Source organism: Heterodontus francisci, unplaced genomic scaffold (genome assembly GCF_036365525.1).
Source record: "Heterodontus francisci isolate sHetFra1 unplaced genomic scaffold, sHetFra1.hap1 HAP1_SCAFFOLD_43, whole genome shotgun sequence".
Classification (NCBI taxonomy): domain Eukaryota; kingdom Metazoa; phylum Chordata; class Chondrichthyes; order Heterodontiformes; family Heterodontidae; genus Heterodontus; species Heterodontus francisci.
This window is the reverse complement of record NW_027141852.1, coordinates 13,032,177-13,046,827: the sequence shown is the minus strand read 5'-3', so window position 1 is coordinate 13,046,827 and position 14,651 is coordinate 13,032,177. Positions and strand designations below refer to the sequence as shown.

Genomic DNA, 14,651 nt, shown 5'->3' with positions numbered 1-14,651 from the left:
GTTAATCTAACTAGCCTGTAGTTACCCAGACTGTCCTTGCACCCTTTCTTGAATAAGGGCGTCGCATTTGCCACTGTTTATCCTCTGGCACCTCCCCCATATCCAGGGAAGATTGGAAGATTATACTGAACCCTTCCGTTATCTGCATCCACATTTCCTTTCGCAACCTGGGATGCAAGCCATCCGGAACAGGTGATTTATCTACCCTAAGCACAGCCAGCCTTTTTAGTACCTCCCTCTCTCAATTTGTACCCTATCCATTGCCTCTACTCTCTTCACTTCTACTGATATTTTGTCCAATTCCACTTCCTTAGTGATCACTGATACAAAGTACTCATTAAGCAGATTAACATTGCCCTGCGCCTCTAAGCATATATTATCCTCTTTCTCCCTAATAGGCCCGACTCAACCTCTTACTACCCACTTATCATTTACATGCTGCTCGAAGTTTTTTGGGTTTCCTTTCATGTTGACTGCCATTTTATTCTCATAGAAATAGAGAATAAGCTGAATATAGAAGATATAAGTATTTCCCATCCTTGATGAGGTGGAACTTTTTTATGTTGTGGGTAGTAATGACTTGGCCCACGAGTGTGGTGGAAGCAGAGACAATCAATGATTTGAAAAGGAAATTGGATGGATACTTGAAGGAAAGAAACTTGCAGGAGGAAAGGGATCGAGCTGGTGAGTGGAACTGACTAGATTGCTCCGGGGAGAGCCAGCATGGACGTGATAGGCCAAACGACCACCTTCTGTGCTGCAAATGACTCTGTGTTGTTTCTCAAATTCAATCCACTGGTGTTTGGTAAATAATTTCAAAGTAAATTGTGCAACTGGAAAATCAGAGCCAAGGCAAGGGACGCATAAGGAAGCGGAATTGCTGAAACCCGGGATTGAACCAGGGACCTTTAAATCTTCAGTCTAACGCTCTCCCAACTGAGCTATTTCAGCCCAACGTTAATAGTGGCTTGGTGTCCTTATTTTGGAAGAAAATACATACATTCAAGTTTTCCAAAAAATTAAAGAACACAACATGTGAGTAATATTCCCCATTGCTTTCTCGGTACTGATGGATTGTGAAGCGGGAGACAGCCAGAAGTGCCATTGAGCCGCACAGACCCCGAGCTGAGAATGAAATGAGATCAAATTCAATCTTTCATAGTGAGATGCTGCTGAGAGGGAAGAGTCCTGAATCAAAGCGAGACTTGCTCATTTCAAACACTCCCTGTACTCTCTGCTCATGAAGCCTTACAAAAGGGAAAAACAGAATGGCACTCAAACTCACAACCCTGCCATTAAAAGTCTCATATTCGACTGACAGAACTGTCACTTCTACTCGGTCTCTTATGGGATGGATGCAACTCCAACGCAGGGGTGGCATTCAAATCCTCCCATGGGTCCACATGTCAGACTGAGTTCCATGTTGTAGACTCAAGCAAAGGAAATCTGCTCACTTCCAAAACTATCAGCGAATTGAAGCTGATTACAATCAACATCATCAGAGGTCAGAACTACCTGGTGAAAGAAGACACTCTGAAGAAGGATCCACAATTATTCAAAGGCATCGACAAAGTGAAAAACAAGAAAATCGATGAGTCAATGCAAGCCCAACAACAGAAACACTGAAGAATTCCATTCCATTCCAGTCCAGAGCCCAGTCCTGCTGTTTTTGGAGTCAGCTCACAATAACAGCAACAACTTTATATTCCCACTTGGCTATCTGTACATTTAGTTAATTACAATTTTGTCGACAAGCTCTTTGAATCCAGTTGTCTGGTCCTCAAGCCAGCTCCGTATGGAAGTCAATTTCACCTTCTGCAAGGCTGAAACCAATAGATAACCTTAATCTAAAAATGCCAGCAGACCAGGGCTCGTCCAGGGCTTGAACCCTGGATCTCTCGCTTGTTAATTAACCATACTCCCCAAGCAAGAATCATATTCCTAGACCAACGAGCCACTGACAGGTCAGGCTTTATTAGCTGCTGTGAAATTTCACTGGAACCCCCCAGCCAATCATCCATTTTTTTTAGATCAAAGCAACATCCTGTAAATGCTGAAATCATAACAGAAAGTGTTGGAAATGTTCAACAGCTCTGGCAGCATCTGTGGAGAGAGAAACACAGTTAACATTTCAGGGTGTTCACCTTTTGTTTCAGCCATCCTTTCAGACTGCTTCTGTCCATCCAATCTCACTTTCTATTCTATCCACATTCTAACCATTCACTACGTTACTACATTTTTCATGAATTCCTCATTTATTTTATTAATGACAATTTTGTATTTCTGGCCTTTGCTTCAGACACCACCACAAGTGGAATCATGTCTCCATCTACCCAATCAAACCACTTCGCTGTCTCCTCACATTGCAATGTTTCTTTCACCCTGACAGACTGTGGAGTTTCTGCTGCTTGCTTGCAGTTCTTGCTTCCCGCCAGTAGATGTCACCTCACTCCAATACAGTGAAGTTTACAAATCTGAGAGAGACACAACAGGAAATAATTGTTCACATTATAGTGAATGTGTGGGATTTAGAAATACTAGGAGTGGAGACGAGTTATTATTGCACTCTGCTATTACATCTTTTATAATGGACTCCAGCATTTTCCCCACGACTGATGTCAGGCTAACCGGTATATAATTCGCTGTTTTCTTTCTGCCTCCTTTTTTAAATAGTGGAGTTACATTAACTACCGTCCAATCCATTGGAACTGTTCCAGAGTCGATAGTATTTTGAAAAAAAGACCAGAAATGCATCTGCTATTTCGAGGGCCACTTCCGTAAGTGCTCTGGGATGTAGATTATCAGGCCCTGGGGATTTATCGGCCTTCAATCCCATCAATTTCCCAAACATTCCCTACTAATACTGATTTCATACAGTTCCTCCTTCTCACTAGACCCTATGTTCCCCAACATTTCTGGGAGATAATTTGTATCCTCCTTTGTGAAGGCAGATCCAAAGTATGTATTTAATTGGTCTGCCATTTCTTTGTTCCCCATTATAAATTCCCCCGTTTCTGACTGTAAGGGGCCCACATTTGTCTTCACTAATCTTTTTCTCTACACATATCTATAGAAGCTTTTACAGTCAGTTTTTATGTTCTTTGCTAGCTTACTCTCATACTCTATTTCCCCCTTCTTAATCAATCCTTTTGTCCTCCTCTGCTAAATTCCAACTGCTCACAATCTTCAGGTTTTCTGCTTGTTCTGGCCATTTTATATTTCTCCTCCTTGGATCTAATACTTTCCTTAATTTCTTTTGTAAGCCACAGTTGAGCCACCCTTCCTGTTTTACTTTTGCACAGACAGGAATGAACAATTGTTGTAAATCATCCATGCGCTCTTTAAATGCTAGCCATTGCCTATCCACTGTCAACCCTTTAAGTAACGTTCCCCAATCTATCATAGCCAACTCCCGCCTCATACCTTCATAGTTTTCTTTGTTTAGATTCAGGACCCGAGTCTCGGAATCAACTCTCTCACTCTCCATCTTAATGAAGAATTTTATCATATTATGGGCGCACTTCCCCAAGGGACCCCACACAACAAGATTGTTAACTAATCCTTTCTCATTGCACAATACACAGTCCAGGATGGCCTGTTCTCTGGAGGTGTTATACACCTCTATCAATTCTCCACTCAATCTCCTTTGAGAAAGGCAGAATAATCCTAGCTTTTCCAACCTAACCTTGTAACTAAAATCCCCCATCCCTGGATCCATTCTGGTAAATCGCCTCTGCGTCCTCTCAAGGACCCTCACATTCTTTCTAAAGTCTGCTGAGCAGAACTGGAAGCCACACTCCAATTGGGGCCCAACCAGAGTTTTATAATGGTTCCGCATAACTTCCCTGCTTTTGTACTCAATGCCTCTATTTATAAAGCCCAATATCCCATATGCTTTGCGAACCACTCTCGCAATATGACTTGCCTCCTTCAAAGATTGATGCACATGAACCTCAAGTCCCTCTATTTCAGAACACTCTTTCGAACTGTGCCATTAAGTATATATTGCCTCTCCCTATTCCTTATGCCAAAATACATCACCTCACACTTGTCACTATTAAATTCCATCTGCCACCTGTCTGCCCATTCTGCTGGCCTATCACTGTCCTGTTGCAGGCAGTTCATATCATCTTCACTGTTTGCCGCTTCTCCAGGTTTGGTGTCATCGGCATATTTTGAGATTCTACTCTGTATTCCAAGATCCAAGTCACTTACCTTGAGCAAAAAAAGCAGTGGTTCTAGCACTGACCCTTGGGGAACACCACTGTCGACTATCCTCCAGTCTGACAAAGAACCATTTAATAAGACTCGCTGTTTTCTGTCCTTAAACCAATTTTCTATCCAATTGGACACTGACCCTCCTATACCACGAACCTCAATTTTGTTAACCGCCCTTTTATGTGGTACCTTGTCAAACGCTTCCTTAAAATCCATATAAACAACATCCACTGCATTCCCTTCATCAAGCTGCTCTGTTAGTTCATCAAAAAATGCAGCTAGATTAGTCAAGCATGAACTCCTATTTATAAATCCATGCTCACTCTCCTTAATTAACTCGAACCTCTCCAAGTGACTGTTGATTTTTTACCTTGATTATTCTTTCTAAAACCTTACCCACCGCTGCTGTTAATCTAACTAGCCTGTAGTTACCCGAACTGTCCTTACACCCTTTCTTGAATAAGGGTGTCGCATTTGCCACTGTTTAATCCTCTGGCACCTCCCCCATATCCAGGGAAGATTGGAAGATTATAGCAAGCCCTTCCGTTATCTGCATCCGCATTTCCTTTCGCAACCTGGGATGTGAGCCATCCGGACCAGGTGATTTATCTTCCCGAAGCACAGCCAGCCTTTTTAGTACCTCCCTCTCCTAATTTGTACTCTCTCCATTGCCTCTACTTTCTTCACTTCAACTGATATTTTGTCAAATTCCACTTCCTTAGTGATCACTGATGCAAAGTACTCATTAAGTAGATTAACATTGCCCTGCACCTCTAAGCTTATATTATCCTTTTTGTCCCTAATAGACCCGACTCAACCTCTTACTACCCACTTATCATTTACATGCTGCTCGAAGATTTTTGGGTTTCCTTTCATGTTGACTGCCAGTCTATTCTCATAGAAATAGAGAATAAGCAAATATAGAAGATGTAAGTATTTCCCATCCTTGATGAGGTGGAATTTTTTATGTTGTGGGTGGTAATGTCTTGGCCCACGAGTGTGGTGGAAGCAGAGACAATCAATGATTTGAAAAGGAAATTGGATGGATACTTGAAGGAAAGAAACTTGCAGGAGGAAAGGGATCGAGCTGGTGAGTGGAACTGATTAGATTGCTCCGGGGAGAGCCAGCATGGACGTGATAGGCCAAATGACCACCTTCGATGTTGTAAATGACTCTGTGTTGTTTCTCAAATTCAATCCAATGGTGCTTGGGAAATAATCTCAAAGTAAATTGTGCAACTGGAAAATCAGAACCAAGGCAAGGGACGCATAAGGAAGCGAAATTGCTGAAACCCGGGATTGAACCAGGGACCTTTAGATTTTCAGTCTCACTCTCCCAACTGAGCTATTTCAGCCCTACATTAACAGCAGCTTGGTGTCCTTGTTTTGGAAGAAAATACATACATTCAAGTTTTCCAAAAAATTAAAGAACACAACATGTGAGTAATATTCCCCATTGCTTTCTCAGTACTGATGGATTGTGAAGCGGGAGACAGCCAGAAGTGCCACTGAGCCGCACAGACCCCGAGCTGAGAATGAAATGAGATCAAATTCAATCTTTCATAGTGAGATGCTGCTGAGAGGTAAGAGTCCTGAATCAAAGCGAGACTTGCTCATTTCAAACACTCCCTGTACTCTCTGCTCATGAAGCCTTAAAAAAGGGAAAAACAGAATGGCACTCAAACTCACAACCCTGCCATTAAAAGTCTCATATTCGACTGACAGAACTGTCACTTCTACTCGGTCTCTTATTGGATGGATGCAACTCCAACGCAGGGATGGCATTCAAATCCTCCCATGGGTCCACATGTCAGACTGAGTTCCATGTTGTCGACTCAAGCAAAGGAAATCTGCTCACTTCCAAAACTTTCAGCGAATTGAAGCTGATTACAATCAACATCATCGGAGATCAGAACTACCTGGTGAAAGGAGACACCCTGAAGAAGGATCCACAATTATTCAAAGGCATCGACAAAGTGAAAAACAAGAAAATCGATGAGTCAATGCAAGCCAAACAACAGAAGCACTGAAGAATTCCATTCCATTCCAGAACCCATTCCTGTTGTTTTTGGAGTCAGGTCTCAATTACTGCAACAACTTTATATTCCCACTTGGCTATCTGTACATTTAGTTAATTACAATTTTGTCGACAAGCTCTTTGAATCCAGCTGTCTGGTCCTCAAGCCAGCTCCGTTTGGAAGTCAATTCCACCTTCTGCAAGGCTGAAACCAATAGATAACCTTAATCTAAACATGCCAGCAGGCCAGGGCTCATCTGGGATTAGAATCTTGCATTTCTTACATGTTAATCAACCACATTCCCTAAGCAAGAATCATACCCCTAGACCAACGAGCCACTGACCAGTCAGGTTTCTTTAGCTGCTGTGGAATTTCACTGGAACCCCCCAGCCAATCATCCATTTTATATTTCAGATCAAAGCAACATCCTGCAAATGCTGAAATAAAAACAGAAAGTGCTGGAAATGTTCAGCAGCTCTGGCAGCATCTGTGCTGAGAGAAACACAGTTAACGTTTCAGGGCACTCACATTTTGTTTCAGCCATCCTTTCAGAATGCTTCTGACCATCCAATCTCATTTTCTATTCGATTCACATTCTAACCATTCACTACGTTACTACATTTTTCATGAATTCCTCATTTCTTTTATTAATGACAATTTTGTATTTCTGGCCTTTGCTTCAGACACCACCACAAGTGGAATCATGCCTCCATCGACCCAATCAAACCACTTCGCTGTATCCTCACATTGCTATGTTTCTTTAACCCTGACAGACTGTGGAGTTTCTGCTGCTTGATTGCAGTTCTTGCTACCCGCCAGTAGATGTCACCTCACTCCAATACAGTGAAGTTTACAAATCTGAGAGAGACACAACAGGAAATAATTGTTCACATCATAGTGAATGTGTGGGATTTAGAAATACTAGGAGTGGAGACGAGTTATTATTGCACTCTGCTATTACATCTTTTATAATGGACTCCAGCATTTTGCCCACGACTGATGTCAGGCTAACCGGTATATAATTCGCTGTTTTCTTTCTGCCTCTTTTTTTCAATAGTGGAGTTACATTAACTACCGTCCAATCCATTTGAAATGTTCCAGAGTCTACAGAATTTTGGAAAAAGACCAGAAATGCATCTGCTATTCCAAGGGCCACCTCCTTAAGTACTCTGGGATGTAGATTATCAGTCCTTGGGGATTTATCGGCCTTCAATCCCATCAATTTCCCAAACATTCCCTACTAATACAGATTTCATACAGTTCCTCCTTCTCATTAGACCCTATGTTCCCCAACATTTCTGGGAGGTAATTTGTATCGTCCTTTGTGAAGACAGAACCAAAGTATGTATTTAATTGGTCTGCCATTTCTTTGTTCCCCATTATAAATTCCCCCGTTTCTGACTGTAAGGGACCCACATTTGTCTTCACTAATCTTTTTCTCTACACATATCTATAGAAGCTTTTACAGTCAGTTTTTATGTTCTCTGCTAGCTTACTCTCATACTCTATTTCCCCCTTCTTAATCAATCCTTTTGTCCTCCTCTGCTAAATTCCAAACTGCTCACAATCTTCAGGTTTGCTGCTTGTTCTGACCATTTTATATTTCTCCTCCTTGGATCTAATACTTTCCTTAATTTCTTTTGTAAGCCACAGTTGAGCCACCCTTCCTGTTTTACTTTTGCACAGACAGGAATGAACAATTGTTGTAATTCATCCATGCGCTCTTTAAATGCTAGCCATTGCCTATCCACTGTCAACCCTTTAAGCAACGTTCCCCAATCTATCATCGCCAACTCCCGCCTCATACCTTCATAGTTTCCTTTGTTTAGATTCAGGACCCGAGTCTCGGAATCAACTCTCTCACTCTCCATCTTAATGAAGAATTTTATCATATTATGGGCGCACTTCCCCAAGGGACCCGACACAACAAGATTGTTAACTAATCCTTTCTCATTACACAATACCCAGTCCAGGATGGCCAGTTCTCTGGAGGTGTTATACACCTCTATCAATTCTCCACTCAATCTCCTTTGAGAAAGGCAGAATAATCTTAGCTTTTCCAACCTAACCTTGTAACTAAAATCTCCCATCCCTGGATCCATTCTGGTAAATCGCCTCTGCATCCTCTCAAGGACCCTCACATTCTTTCTAAAGTCTGCTGAGCAGAACTGGAAGCAACACTCCAATTGGGGCCTAACCAGAGTTTTATAATGGTTCAGCATAACAACCCTGCTTTTGTACTCAATGCCTCTATTTATAAAGCCCAAGATCCCATATGCTTTGCTAACCACTCTCGCAATATGTCTTGCCACCTTCAAAGATCGGTGCACATGAACCCCAAGTCCCTCCATTCCAGCACACTCTTTATAACTGTGCCATTAAGTATATATTGCCTCTCCCTATTCCTTATGCCAAAATACATCACCTCACACTTGTCACTATTAAATTCCATCTGCCACCTGTCTGCCCATTCTGCTAGCCTATCACTGTCCTGTTGCAGGCAGTTCATATCATCCTCACTATTTGCCGCTCCTCCAAGTTTGGTGTCATCGGCATATTTTGAGATTCTACTCTGTATTCCAAGATCCAAGTCACTTACCTTCAGCAAAAAAAGCAGTGGTTCTGGCACTGACCCTTGGGGAACACCACTGTCGACTATCCTCCGGTCTGACCAAGAACCATTTAATATGACTCGCTGTTTTCAGTCTTCAAAACAATTTACTATCCAAATGGACACTGACCCTCCTAATCCATGTACCCCAATTTTGTTAACCACCCTTTTATGTGGTACTTTATAAAATGCTTTCGTAATATCCATATAAACAACATCCACTGCATTCCCTTCATCAGTATTCTCAGATAGTTTGTCAACAAATGCAGTTAGATTCGACAAGCATGAACTCCCATTGATAAATCCATGCCCCTCTCCTGAATTAACTCAAACCTCTCCAAAGGACTTGATTTTTTTCCCTGACCTGTTGATCTCATGCTGATAGCAAGCTCACCATTGAGCATGTATTTGGCAATGTGACCGTCATCCATTTGGCCCAGTCAACAGAGTCACCGCTGACTCAAGAGGGCAAACATGCTGTGGATCCCTGCACGCTGGTGTACTTCCGCATTCGGCACTCTGTCCTGCCAGGAGATGCCCAGTATCCATCTGAGGCAGTGGAGGTGGAAGCTGTTCAGCCGCTTTTTTTGGCTTGTATAAGTTGTTAATTCTTCTCTACTATAAAGGAGGGTGCTGAGAACACAAGCCTGGTACACGTGGAGCTTTGTATTTTCGGTCAGTTTGCTGTCGGTTCACACTTGTCTTCTCAACTTTGACATGACAGCTGCAGCATTGGCAATCCTGGTGCTGATTTCAGCATCAAGGGCCAGATTGCTGGTGATTGTTGATTGAAGGTAAGTGAAGCTGTTGACAACCTCCAAAGTGAGGTTGTCGATATTGATGGAAAGTGGAGTCTCTACGTCCTGGCCCGTAACTTTCATCTTCCTGATGCTGATTGTCAGTCCAAACTCTTTGCAGGCCAGGGAGAACCGATCTGCAAGCTGCTGTGACTGAACTTCATTATGGGATGTCAGCACAGCATCATCAGCAAATAGCAACTCACAGCCTAGGAATTTACCCACTTTGGTCTTGGCGCACAGTCTTGCCAAGTTGAACAGCTTGTCGTCAGCTCTGATGTGCAGGTGAACACCTATATCTGAGTAATTGAAAGTGTACAATAGCAGCATGGAGAGGAATATGCCAATTATAAAGGATGTGATAACTAGACAGTTCGAAAATGATGACATGATTGGGCAGAGTCAACATAGATTTATGAAAAGGAAAACAGGTTTGAAAAACCTGTTGAGATTTTTGAGGATGTTACCTATAGAACAGATAAAGGAGAACCAGTGGATGTGTGGTATTTGTATTTTCCTTTGGTAAGGTCCCACACAGGAGGTGAGTAAACAAAATTAGAGCACATAGGCTTGGGGATAATATACTGATATGGATTGAGAATTGGTTAACCGACCGAAAACAGAGAGCAGGAATAACGGGTCCTTCTCAGGATGGCAGGCTGTTACTATTGGGGTACTGCAAGGATCAGTGTTGGAGCCACAGCTGTTAACAACCTATATAAATGATTTGGACGTGGGGATTAAATGTAATATTTCCAAGTTTGCAGATGACACAAAGCTCGGTGAAGTGTGAGTTGTGAGGAGGATGCAGAGAGGCTTCCAGGGGACCTGGAGAGGCTAAGTGAATGGGCAAGAACATGGAATATAATGTGAATAAGTGTGAAGTTATTCACTTTGGTAGAATAAACAGAAAGACAGAGTATTTCTTAAATGGTGAGAGGTTGGGAAGTGTCGATGTCCAAAGGGACCTGGGTGTCCTTGTTCCTGAGACACTAAAAGCTCTTGTGCAGGTGCAGCAATCAATTAGGAAGGCAAATGGTATGTTGTACCCACACGAGGGGTCATGAGTACAGGAGTAAAGATGTCTTGCTGCAATTGTATAGAGCCTTGTTGAATCCGCACTGGAGTATTGTGTACAGTTTAGTCTCCTCACCTTGTGAAGGATACACTTGCCATAGAGGGGGTGAAACAGAGGGTCAACAGACTAATCTTTTTTTTGCATTTATTTCATTTCATCTCAGTTTGTTCAGTTTGCTTACCTACTGTTTTTTTTTCAGGTTTGTACTTCCTGCTGTTCAATATTCAGTCCATTAACACCTAATCTGGACTAATGCTTTGTCATTCAACACACCATTAACATATTGTTTGCCTTTGCTGCATGACCTTTTGGTCAGCTATGTGGCCTTGTCCAATCTACACCTTCTCCTTTGTTATCTCTTGCCCCACCCCCACCCCACTTGCTTATAACCTGTGACTTTTCTAATATATGTCAGTTCCGAAGAAGGGTCACTTACCTGAAACGTTAACTCTGCTTCTCTTTTCACAGATGCTGCCAGACCTGCTGAGTGGTTCCAGCATTTCTTGTTTTTATGTCACCAGACTAATCCCTGGGATGGTGGGATTGTCTTATGAGGAAACTGGGCCTGTATTCCTTAAAGTTTCGAAGAATGAGAGGTGATCTGATTGAAACTGACACAATTCTTACAGGGCGTGACAGTGTGGATGTAGACAGGATGTTTGCCCTAGTTGGTGAGTCTAAAACCAAAGGACATCGTCTCAGAATAAGGAGTCGGCCATTTAAAACTGAGATGGGTGGAATTTCTTCACTCAGACGGTGGTGAATCATTGGAATACTGTGCCCCAGAGGGCTGTGGCAGCTCAATCATTGAGCATGTTCAAGACAGAAATTGATAGAAATCTTGACACTCATGACATCAAGGGATATGGGGATAGCATGGGAAAGGGGCTTTGAGGTCGGTGATCAGCCATGATCGAATTGAATGACAGAGCAGGCTCGACGGGCTGAATAGCTTACTCCCATGTTCCTCTGTTCCGAAGAGAGTTGGCGCCAGCACGCAGCCCTGCTTTACCCCACTGCTGATCTTGAAAGCGTCTGATGTTGCTCCATTGTAACTGATGGAACTGTGCATGTTCTCGTGGAAAGAAGAGATGATGCCCAAGAGGTCAGGAGGGCAGCCTGTCTTCCATTGCAGTTTGAAGAGCCCGTCTCTGCTGACAAGATCAAAGTCCTTAGTGATGTTGACATAAATGTGTAAGTCTCTGTGGCGCAGTGGATAGCGTGTTGGACTTCTAAATAATGATTAAGACGATATCCGAAGGTTGTGGGTTCAAATCACACCAGAGTCAGATTTTGGACCAGAAACAGAGGAGCACAACGGAACAACAAATGAAGAAATGCGCCAAAAGCGCAGACTCGGAGACAGAGCGAGAGAGAGAGGAGCAGAGCAGGGGAAAAAAACGAGGAGTGACATCACAATGGAGAGTGAGAGCAGGGAAACAGAGAGCCGCTGGGGTGAGGACACAGGATTTGGTTCTTTCTTCGGTGCAGTGGAAGGAGCTGTTTGGTGAGGATCTGGTAAGCTGTGACATCACAGGCAAGCAGGTAGTTGATTGGTTTGGAAGAACCGACCTGCTTGATGCGCATCTGGTAAGTGATTAACATAGAACATAGAACATAGAACATACAGCACAGAACAGGCCCTTCGGCCCACAATGTTGTGCCGATCCTTTGTCCTCTGTCAAGGACAATTTAATCTATACCCCATCATTCTCCTTTATCCATATACCTATCCAAAAGCCTTTTGAAAGTCCCTAAAGTTTCTGACTCAACAACTTCCCCGGGCAAGGCATTCCATGCCTCGACCACTCTCTGGGTAAAGAACCTTCCCCTGACATCCCCCTTATATCTCCCACCCTTCACCTTAAATTTATGACCCCTTGTAACGCTTTGCTCCACCCGGGGAAAAAGTTTCTGACTGTCTACCCTATCTATTCCCCTGATCATCTTATAAACCTCTATCATGTCACCCCTCATCCTTCTCCTTTCTAATGAGAAGAGGCCTAGAATGTTCAGCCTTTCCTCGTAAGACTTATTCTCCATTCCAGGCAACATCCTGGTAAATCTCCTCTGCACCCTCTCCAAGGCTTCCACATCCTTCCTAAAATGAGGCGACCAGAACTGCACACAGTACTCCAAATGAGGCCTTACCAAGGTCCTGTACAGCTGCATCATCACCTCACGGCTCTTAAATTCAATCCCTCTGCTAATGAACGCTAACACCCCATATGCCTTCTTCACAGCCCTATCCACTTGACTTGCAACTTTCAATGATCTATGCACATAGACCCCAAGGTCTCTCTGCTCCTCCACATGCCCAAGAACCCTACCGTTAACCCAGTATTTTGCATTCATGTTTGTCCTTCCAAAATGGACGACCTCACACTTTTCAGGGTTAAACTCCATCTGCCACTTTTCAGCCCAGCACTGCAACCTATCCAAGTCCCTTTGCAGACGACAATAGCCCTCCTCGGTATCCACAACTCCACCAACCTTTATATCATCTGCAAATTTACTGACCCACCCTTCGACTTCCTCATCCAAGTCGTTAATAAAAATCACAAACAGGAGAGGACCCAGAACTGATCCCTGCGGCACGCCACTGGTAACTGGGCTCCAGGCTGAGTATTTACCATCTAAGACCACTCTCTGCCTTCTATCAGTTAGCCAATTCTTAATCCAACTGGCCACATTCCCCACTATCCCATGCCTCCTGACTTTCTCCATAAGTCTACCATGGGGGACCTTATCAAATGCCTTACTAAAATCCATGTACACCACATCCACTGGTTTACCCTCATCCACTTGCTTGGTCACCTGCTCAAAGAATTCAATCAGGCTTGTGAGGCAAGACCTACCCCTCACAAAACCGTGCTGACTGTCCCGAATCAAGCAGTGTCTTTCCAGATGCTCAGAAATCCTATCCCTCAGCACCTTTTCCATCAACTTGCCTACCACCGAAGTAAGACTAACTGGCCTGTAATTCCCAGGGTTGTTCCTATTCCCTTTCTTGAACAGGGGCACAACATTCGCCACCCTCCAATCACCTGGTACCACCCCCGTCAGCAGAGAAGATGAAAAGATCATTGCCAGCGGCTCTGCAATTTCATCCCTTGCTTCCCATAACATCCTTGGATATACCCCGTCAGGCCCGGGAGACTTGTCTATCTTCAAGTTATTCAAAAACCCCAACACATCTTCCCTCCTAACGAGCACTTCCTCGAGCTTACCAGTCTGCTTCCCACCGTCCTCTTCAGTAATACACCCCTTCTCATTTGTAAATACCGAAGAGAAGTACTCATTCAAAACCTCACTTATCTCTTCCGGCTCAACACACAGTCTCCCGCTATTGTCCTTGACCGGACCTACGGTCCCCCTAGTCATCCTCATATTTCTGACATACGCGTAAAAGGCCTTGGGGTTTTCTTTTATCCTACCCGCCAAGCATTTTTCATGCCCTCTCTTAGCTCTCCTAATCCCTTTCTTCAGATCCTTCCTGGCCATCTTGTATCCCTCCAGAGCTATGCCTGTGCCCTTTTTCCTCAACTTTATATACGCATCCTTCTTCTTCCTAACAAGACTCTCAACCTCTCTTGTCAACCACGGTTCCCTCACATGACCATCCCTTCCCTGTCTGACAGGGACATGCTTATCAATGGCCCCTACTATCTGCTCCTTGAAAAAGTTCCACATTTCGACCGTGCCCTTCCCTGCCAGCATATGCTCCCAACTTATGCTCCTCAGTTCCTGCCTGACAGCATCATATCTACCCTTCCCCCAATTGTAAACCTTGCCCTGTTGCACATACCTATCCCTCTCCATTACCACAGTGAATGCTACAGAATTGTGATCACTATCTCCAAAGTTCTCGCCCACCAACAGCTCTATCACTTGCCCTGGTTCATTACCTAGTACCAAATCCAATATTG

The 14,651-nt window shown here is 43.5% G+C and overlaps 2 non-coding genes across 2 annotated transcripts; one reads left to right on the top strand and one right to left on the bottom strand.

The window, feature by feature from the left end:
• Nucleotides 1–878: 878 nt before the first annotated feature.
• trnaf-gaa (transfer RNA phenylalanine (anticodon GAA)) lies at nucleotides 879–951 on the bottom strand. The gene has a single exon. It is a non-coding gene; the product is annotated as a tRNA-Phe (tRNA).
• Nucleotides 952–11,920: 10,969 nt separating this feature from the next.
• Nucleotides 11,921–12,011, top strand: trnar-ucu (transfer RNA arginine (anticodon UCU)). Its single transcript is given in 2 exon segments — nucleotides 11,921–11,957; nucleotides 11,976–12,011. It is a non-coding gene; the product is annotated as a tRNA-Arg (tRNA).
• Nucleotides 12,012–14,651: the final 2,640 nt, after the last annotated feature.